Consider the following 8,425-nt stretch of genomic DNA (forward strand, 5'->3'; position numbering starts at 1 on the left):
CTAATGGCTAGTAGTCATCCGTGATTTATCTCCTCCGTGTTGGCCTAGGGACGGGTTGATGGGGGCGCTGGGGGCGAGCGAATACCACACGATTGAACTATTGATGTCCCCTCGGGGCGGTGCGATGGTTAAGACATGGGGTGTTACCACATGAGGTCTTGGGGTCGAAACTCGGCGTGACCGAGCATAACCTCCCCCATGTCTTGGCCATTTGCACTAATGGCTAGTAGCCATCCGTGATTTTCCTCCTCCATATTGACCTAGGGATGAATTGACAGAGACATTAGGGGTAAATGAATCATCTTTTACCACACGATTGAACTATTGATGAAATAAGGATACCACATCAAAAACTACTATATGTGTTGAAACAAAATATAGGTTCAGACCATCTACTATAGAATTAATTGAGATGCAACACCGAGATACTTTTTAAAAAAACATATATTTGAGATTGATAATTTAAAAGGTTAAATGAATATTAGATTTATAACTTAAAAGCAAAAAAATTTAATATAGAAATAAATATATTTTTTTTAATGAATGATAAATCTAGACATTCCCACCTCACACAGTAAAAACCATTATACATTTCTTTACTATAAAAAAAATCTCTTAAGAACTCATCAATCTCATACTTTTTAGTATATTTTATCTAATATAAAAGGACAGTCCGGTGCACGAAGTTCCCGTCATGCGGGGTCTCAGGAAAGAATCCATTGTACGCAGCTTTACCCTACTTTTTGCAAGAGGCTATTTCCAGGATTCGAACCCGTGACTTTTTAGTCACATGGCAACAACTTTACCGTTGCATCAAGGCTCCCCTTCTATATTTTATCTAATATATAATTAAAAATTCCACGACCCTACATCTCTCCATTATAATTAAAAAACCTCATACTCTCCACTATAATTAAAAAAACTCATACTATAAAATTTAAATTAAAAAATTCATTTTATTTTTTTTTTTTAAAAAAGAAAAAACAAGAAAGGCAAGGAGCGACTCCCTGTTTCGAGGGTCGATCCCTACCGAAGAGGGAACCCTCCCCTATGCCACATCTATGCGCTAACAATTTGTATGGGGTGGGACGATATGTTTTTTTTCGTTAAAAAAAGGAGCGGTCATATTTCCTTATTTACCAAAACAAATGTCCTAGTTTCAAAATCACCAAAAAAACCACCTAAAACAATGTCATTCCCTTCCTACCCTTCCGCCAACCTCTTAAATCCCCTCCCTTAGGACGTCATTTTCCCATGCATTCGAGCCACAATTTAAGATATTTAAAATAAAAGTTATTTGTAGGGTTCGGATGCACGTCACCTCATCATAGGTCTTACCTTATCTCTCTCTTTCCTCTTCATGTTCTTATATTTACAATTTCAACATGAACCTCTTCCTGCTTTGCTATATCTCTTTTTGCATTTATGCGGCGGATTGCAATAGAGTAAGTAGAGAGCTTGGGTTTGGTCGTAAGGCATTAAAGAGTGCTATTTTGAAGGATTACCGCTTTGAAGAAAACCGGCGTGGAAGGACAAATTTCAAGCCATACTATATTTGGTAGAAGAAGAGATACAGTTTAGTTATGTACATATAGTATTTGCTACAAATTGATCTATAATATCAAGAAAGACTAGAGTATTATTCTTTAATCAAATATAAAGTTTGACATCATATCTACCTTCACCTCGCTCAACCCTTCCTATTATAAATTGTAATTATGTTGATATTCAAAAACCTAGGTCTATTCAGTTAAAGATGTCAGGTTGCACCCAAATCAATTCCTGTAACTTTCTGATGTATCAAGGACTCCATCGATGTCATCTATTGTTGATTTAGATCTCTCCAGAGCTAATATAATGTTACGATATATTATAATGCTGATACAATTGTATCAAGGACTCCAGAGCTAATATCAAGAACATTGTGATAAGTGGGCTTGACCATTTGGGACTTAGGTTTGTGACCTAAACCTTTCTTGTCCTTGGACTTTGGTTTTTGACCCTTAAACCCTAGAGATGAATTCTCCAAGTTCTTAAGAGCCTTTTCCAAAGTATCAAGTCTTGACCTCAAGACTTGATTTTCCTTCTCTAATACCTCAAGTTTTAACTTGTCATTTGTCTTTGAGGTATTCCTAGGCATATGTCTAGATGATTTGGGATTTCTACCTAGGTTATCCTTAACCTTAGATGAGTTGATCCTAGGGTTGGCTTTCCTAGTGTTATCCTTATCTAGGCTCGCATGTTTGGCACCTAAGCATGTGTATCGATTTCTATAATTATCATGCTTATCATTATTGTTAACAATCGCAATCAAACTACTAGCATGTGTTCTATTTGAATTACAAAAATGAGCCTTAGAGATTACCTTAGGGTTTACCTTAGCTCCCCCTATGGACGTGCTCGGTCTCTTGTCCTTGTGAGATTGTCTCCCCCTCGGACATTGACTCCTATAGTGTCCCCTTTGATTGCATTGAAAGCACACCACGTGCTCTTTGCCTTTGCGTATCGGGACTCCGACTTTCTTAACCTTTGGCGCCGGTGGAGTCTTTCTAATCCTCTTTGGACACTTACTCTTGTAGTGCCCAAATTCCATACACTCAAAGCACATTATGTGTAATTTGCTAGAAACTAAATGGCTTGAGTTACCTAGAGGTGAGGATGGATGAACGCTCTCTCCTTCATCCCTTCCGGAGGTAGAAGCTTCTTCTTGCTCCGAACTTGAAGAAGAACTCTCCTCCTCTTCTTCTTTAGATGTTGAGTGTCCCTCAACTTCTAAATCCACATCTCCATGAAGTGAGCTACTTGGCTCACTTGACTCCTCTTCATGGCTTGAAGTGGAGTTCCCCTCATGGAACTTAGCCAAGTTGTTCCACAACTCCTTGGCATTGTTGTATCCACCTATCCTACACAAAACATCATTAGGTAAAGAAAATTCAAAAATCTTCAATACCTCATCGTTGACTAGGGATTTGTGGACTTGTTCCTTGGTCCACTCCTTCTTCTCTAGGGTTTCTCCTTTCTTGTCCGTCGGAGGCTTGAAACCTAATTGGACACAACTCCAATTCTCAAGATTAGTCATAAGAAAATATTTCATTCTTACCTTCCAAAACGCGAAGTCGTCGCGATCGTAGAAGGGTGGAATGGTGATGTCGTCTCCGAGTTGATCCATCTCTAGCTTGTGCTCCCTCGGGTGTTAATCCGGCGAAGAGCGACCTCGCTCTGATACCACTTGTTAGGATCGATGGACACGGCTAGAGAGGGGGGTGTGAATAGCCGCCCCAAATTCTCGCGTTTCTTTCTACAAACTAGGGTTAGCGCAGCGGAAATAACTAAATAGAAACGCAAAAGGAGAAGCAAACCTCAACACGAAGATGTAACGAGGTTCGGAGATGATACTCCTACTCCTCGGCGTGTCCGTAAGGTGGACGAAGCCTATCAATCCGTCGGTGGATGAGTCCCCGGATAACCGGCTAATAAATACTCCTTGTGGGTGGAGAAACCTCGCCACAAACTTTGCAACAGCAATACAGGAGTAGAAAGCAGCAAGAAGCAAAGTACAATACAAATGTATGAAACACCTTCGCTTACTTGCCTTCTCTTCGACTGGATGAAGCAGCAGCTTCAAGCGACGCCTACAACAGCAGGAACCCAGCCGAAAGGAAGCTCACGCGAAGCTTCAAGCAGAATCGAGCTCAGCAAACTCAAATCACAGTAGTAGAACTTGCAGCAGCAAGAAGAAGAGCAAGAAGAATACTCTTCACAGTAGAAGCCCTCAGCCTCTTATACCTGCATCCACCTGCGAAGAAGAGAAGACAGAAGAACTAGCCGTTGCGTCGCAACGGCGTGACATAAACTCTCGATCGGGTCCAAACAGACATGTATGGGTCTCGCTATAGTTCGATCGGTCGTGGACCGATCGGGAGGATGCCTGATCGGTCTCATGGGGTACAACACCTAATTCGGTGCTCACTCGACACATTCCTAGAACAGAGTGGAGGAAAATTGAGCTCGATTGACCTTGAGGTCCGAACGATTCTGACCGCGGATCAGGGAAATTGTTATTTACCGATGAAACGAGCTTGTCGGTCCACGGTTGCGATGCCAACTCCAATCGACCTGGAGGCCCAGGATGGTGCCGACAGTCTAGTTTTCCATACCAAGCTAGAGGCCCAGTCGGATAGTCATGTTCGATCGATTATGTAATCTGATCAAGCAGCCCATAGCGTTTCCAGGATCCTTTGACCCCTATTGACTTTGACCTCTACATCACTCGATTTTCACTACTTTTCACCCACTTTTCCCGCCTAACATCCCGTTAGGACTTTCTCCGCCTGACTTCACTCACAGACTTTCCACACCGCCTAACATCCCAGTTAGGACTTTCACCTGGCTTCACTCACCGTGATTTCCACACTGCCTAACATCCCAGTTAGGACTTTCTCACTGCCTGGCTTCACTCACCAGAACTTTCCAACTGCCTAACATCCCAGTTAGGACTTTCCCACTGCCTGGCTTCACTCACCAGGACTTTCCACGTGCCTAACATCCCAGTTAGGACTTTCCCTCGTGCCAAGCTCCTTGCTTGGACTTCTCCGTGCCAAGTCTCCATACTTGGACTTTTCCAGTGCCAAGTCTCCATACTTGGACTTTTCCCGTGCCAAGTCTCCACACTTGGACTTTTCGCGTGCCAAGCTCCCTGCTTGGATTTTTCCAGTGCCAAGTTCCCTGCTTGGACTTTTTCCGTTGCCAAGTCTCCATACTTGGACTCTTTCCCGAATCAGGTCAACCAGGTCAACCTTGACCTACGGTTGCATCAATAATCTCTCAAACATCTATTCTTGTCCCATATCAAGAACACAACTTTTCCACGAGTGTCAAACCTCAAAATACAACTCAACTAGGTCAACCTTGACCTAAGGTTGCACCAACAATCTTCCTAAGTCAAACATCAAAATACAACTCGAGTCAGGTCAACTCGAGTCAGGTCAACCAGGTCAACCTTGACCTAAGGTTGCACCAACAATCTCCCCCTTTTTGATGTTTGACAAAACCATAATCAAGTTAGGTTAATCCGATAACCTAACTTAGGTTTCCCAATGTTCTTCAATGTTCTTCCTTGAACATTATCTAGAACATTCTCCCATTCTCCAACATTCTCCCCCTTTTTGACACACATCAAAAAGAGAGAATCAAGGTCAAGAGTTTCCTCCTAATGAAAGTCCCATACCTTTCATTGAAACTCTTAATTTCTCCCTTGATACTAACCTCAACAATCAACTTAGTGACAATCCTATGTCACTAATCCTCAAAAGTCTTAAGGAGTAAAAACTCCCCCTAAGAGTCAACTCCCCTTGACAATTAGGTAAAAACTCCCCCTAAAGGTCAACTCCCCCTTGACCATTGCACCAACAATATCTTGGAGAGTTTCAAACCTTTAGAAACCCGAAACTCAACTCCCAAAAACTGAAATTTTAGACACCTGCTGAAATCAGAAACTGGCACGCACTGATCGGTCCTAAGACCGATCAAAAAACCCCCTGGATCGGTCCCCAGACCGATCCATGCTTCATTGATCGCACTGGATCGTCACTGATCGGTCACCAGACCAATCAGGCCTTCACCAGATCACACCAAGCTCTCTGGATCTTACTGGATCGGTCTGCAGACCGATCCATGCTTCACTGGATCGGTCCGCAAACCGATCAGGACTTCCCTGGATCGCTCCCCAGACCGATCCAGACTCTGACAGGAGATTTCTGAAATTTCCTTCCCGAAATTCAGAAACTCCTAGAAAATTCCAGAAAATTCGAAAAATTGTGAAATTTTGAGGATACATTCCTCATAACATATACTATCATGGAAAAATAGTTTTCTATGAAAATAACTTTCATTTTTCAATCTTGATACAAAGTTCGAAAAATTTTGAAATAGCTCAAAGTTTCAAAAACTTTGTATCACTTTGTTCAATGATGAATGCTATCACTAGAAAAACTTCATCAAGGTTTTTCAAATCAATTTTGAAATGATTTTAAACCCTTTAATTTGGGACCATAATCTTAGGGCTAAATGTACATGACTTGTACACAAGCTTTCCCTATGATCCCCCATTTCTTGAATTAGGCTCATCTAGGTACAAGAACTATGCACCTTGATCCTAATTCATGATCCTAATATCTCACACACATCTAAAGTGTATCAAACACATCCATGGCAATTTTGATGTGAGATATGGGTTTAGGTATCTTAGACTAAGGTCTCATGCATTTTCTAAACACAAATTTGATCTCAATATCAAAATGTGTTTTTCATCCTTAAATCAATTCAATTGATTATTAATGCAAGAGATGATGACATGACATAAAATGGTATCATAAATGAAAACATGTGCCAATGTCATGATGTCATGGCATAAAGTATGAAACTTAAATAAACATGACATAAAAACTAGCCTAAGCATTATCATGACATTTCAAATGACCATAAAATAAATATGATGTCATGACATGACATATGGAAAACAATATATGGTAAATAGCACATAAAGGTATAGAAAATACCTAATTCTAGCTTTAGTTTCCATTTTTGATAATTTTGATCATTTTGCCATAAATTCTATATTCCTAAGTGTGATAGACCTCAAATCATATACCAAAGATGTTTAGATCACTATGTGCCAACTAGATTGATTCTAGAAAACTCCTCAAATTTGATTGACACATTCTAATCACCTTAGGAATAATTGTTAATTTCATTTTCAAGGCTTGATTACCCCTTGAAAATTCCTCAAATGCCACCTTTTGCTATGAATAGATTAACTATCTATCCAAATAAGGTTGGCACACTCTAATCCATCTAGCGTGATGGAATCACACTCCTAGGAACCCAATACCTATTGGAGCTCATTGGGTTCACTAAATATTCACTAGGGATGACTTCCCTAGCAACCCTCCTAATGACCCTCCTAGACTTTAAAGCCTTGGTCATTTGGGACTCATCAAGATCAACTCTAGGGGTGACCCCTTGTGACCTTGGTGATGGTCTTCCTAGCCTAGATTTTGTTCCATAATCGAATGGAACATTGTGATAAGTGGGCTTGACCATTTGGGACTTAGGTTTGTGACCCAAACCTTTCTTGTCCTTGGACTTTGGTTTTTGACCCTTAAACCCTAGAGATGACTTCTCCAAGTTCTTAAGAGTCTTTTCCAAAGTATCAAGTCTTGACCTCAAGACTTGATTTTCCTTCTCTAATACCTCAAGTTTTAACTTGTCATTTGTCTTTGAGGTATTCCTAGGCATATGTCTAGATGATTTGGGATTTCTACCTAGGTTATCCTTAACCTTAGATGAGTTGATCCTAGGGTTGGCTTTCCTAGTGTTATCCTTATCTAGGCTGGCATGTTTGGCACCTAAGCATGTGTATCGATTTCTATAATTATCATGCTTATCATGATTGTTAACAATCGCAATCAAACTACTAGCATGTGTTCTATTTGAATTGCAAAAATGAGCCTTAGAGATTACCTTAGGGTTTACCTTAGCTCCCCCTATGGACGTGCTCGGTCTCTTGTCCTTGTGAGATTGTCTCCCCCTCGGACATTGACTCCTATAGTGTCCCCTTTGATTGCATTGAAAGCACACCACGTGCTCTTTGCCTTTGCGTATCGGGACTCCGACTTTCTTAACCTTTGGCGCCGGTGGAGTCTTTCTAATCCTCTTTGGACACTTACTCTTGTAGTGCCCAAATTCCCTACACTCAAAGCACATTATGTGTAATTTGCTAGAAACTAAATGGCTTGAGTTACCTAGAGGTGAGGATGGATGAACGCTCTCTCCTTCATCCCTTCCGGAGGTAGAAGCTTCTTCTTGCTCCGAACTTGAAGAAGAACTCTCCTCCTCTTCTTCTTTAGATGTTGAGTGTCCCTCAACTTCTAAATCCACATCTCCATGAAGTGAGCTACTTGGCTCACTTGACTCCTCTTCATGGCTTGAAGTGGAGTTCCCCTCATGGAACTTAGCCAAGTTGTTCCACAACTCCTTGGCATTGTTGTATCCACCTATCCTACACAAAACATCATTAGGTAAAGAAAATTCAAAAATCTTCAATACCTCATCGTTGACTAGGGATTGGTGGACTTGTTCCTTGGTCCACTCCTTCTTCTCTAGGGTTTCTCCTTTCTTGTCCGTCGGAGGCTTGAAACCTAATTGGACACAACTCCAATTCTCAAGATTAGTCATAAGAAAATATTTCATTCTTACCTTCCAAAACGCGAAGTCGTCGCGATCGTAGAAGGGTGGAATGGTGATGTCGTCTCCGAGTTGATCCATCTCTAGCTTGTGCTCCCTCGGGTGTTAATCCGGCGAAGAGCGACCTCGCTCTGATACCACTTGATAGGATCGATGGACACGGCTAGAGAGGGGGGTGTGA

Source organism: Zingiber officinale, chromosome 1A, assembly GCF_018446385.1.
Source record: "Zingiber officinale cultivar Zhangliang chromosome 1A, Zo_v1.1, whole genome shotgun sequence".
NCBI classification, from domain to species: domain Eukaryota; kingdom Viridiplantae; phylum Streptophyta; class Magnoliopsida; order Zingiberales; family Zingiberaceae; genus Zingiber; species Zingiber officinale.